The sequence below is a fragment of the Humulus lupulus genome, chromosome 1, assembly GCF_963169125.1.
Source record: "Humulus lupulus chromosome 1, drHumLupu1.1, whole genome shotgun sequence".
NCBI classification, from domain to species: Eukaryota; Viridiplantae; Streptophyta; class Magnoliopsida; order Rosales; family Cannabaceae; genus Humulus; species Humulus lupulus.
This window is the reverse complement of record NC_084793.1, coordinates 125,951,564-125,953,230: the sequence shown is the minus strand read 5'-3', so window position 1 is coordinate 125,953,230 and position 1,667 is coordinate 125,951,564.

The following is a 1,667-nucleotide window of genomic DNA, read 5'->3' as shown; positions in this document are numbered from 1 at the left end:
ATTATTCTAGTCAGCCTCCTCCTTAGCTAGTGATTTCATCGAGCTCAATCTTCGGAGACCAACTTCTTCGAGCTTGCAACTAAGGCTCAAATAACACTCATATGCATCGGAGAAGATTCGTTCTTTCGAGCTTGATGCCTAAGCTCGAACCTTTTAAACTTGTGCTCGATCGCCAACAAGAACAAGTCAGGAATCATGCAAATTTGTAGAAGTTTCTAGCCATTGCTTGTCATTTTTGAGCTTACGCTTTACGAGCCTACACTTCGAAGCTCATTTATGACTGTGTCGAAATTTGGGTGTAACATTTTTCCCCCTCAATAGTGTTGGTTTGAATCCTATGAGAAGAAAACTTTTGAACTCTACTTTTCGAAAAATGTGCCACCTACCACACTCGAGTGTGGACATGCTTCACTTGGGGATTACACACCAAGATTACTCGAGCACCTCCCTACTCTGCACACATTGTTTCCTATGACCTCTTCGCCACCAGTTTCTATAATTAAATGTGATCCTTTGGATCCTCTTTTAACCCAAATCAAGGGCCCAGAATCTTTCGACCCTTGCCATTCTCTCTGGCGTGTATATATGCCTTTTCTTCCCCACTTTCTTCATTTCCATTTTATCTTTCAAAAAGTTACGCACCAGAGAAAACCAGGACCAAAGCTTTTTCTTTTTCCTTGCATGTTCTCAAAACCCAAAAAACAAAGTAATCTTTCAACCTTCGGCTCCGTGGGATCATTTCTGCTGCCTCTTCTACAATCGACGATATCCTCTTTTCCAAGATCATCTTTGTGTAAGTTTATGATCCTTATATATCTATATATATATATACGTGTTTCCTCTATACGTAAGGAAAAACTTTTCTAGTCTATACCAGATTTTACGGTCTCTATTGCACTAAATAAGTTTTGGTTGTGTAGGGTTGTACTAGTCAAAAACATGATTTAGGCCAATAAATTTTGGTAGAAACAAATAAAAATGGAGCATTTTCTAGTAAAAGGGGTTTTTGTTCATAAGTTTCGCGTGGCTTAAGAAATAAGGTTTTTTATTAGGGTTTTAATGCACAAATCCCAAAAACATAGCCTTTTCGGGCAACTGCCAACATTTTTCCTAGAAATCTCGGATTCTCTTATTTTAAATTGATAGTATCCATCCCACTCTCGTGTGGGTGCATTCTCGATGCCCAAACTTTACAATAGTTCGGGATAGACATCCGAGTTAATCTCGGCCTTTTGAGCCTTTAGTCTTGATTGAGGCAATCTCGTTATCTCGAGCTTGCAAACTCGAGTTATCAAGATAAATTTTTCCACTTTAAATTATGGGCCCTCACCTTTTTCTTTCTTGTTAGATGTCACAGTCTTCAGAGAATTGGTGGGGGCTCGAGCTTGCCATCCCTTACCATTCATCAACTCCCAGTCCCGAATCGCCATTCACAGGAAAGCAACGACTAATTTGCGAGCACGAAGAAAGGTGCGAACAAGAAGACATACAAGCTCACTTCCGATGCCAAATCGACGAGGTCGAGGAAAGGAAAAGGAAGAGACTCTGAGTCCCAGTCTATCCCGACCCGGATCCTGAGATTAGGCCTATTCCCTTAGATCCTAAACTTAAAGTCACCATCGCCTTTCCACCTCGTGAGCTTACATTCACTCTAATGGAGGATACTT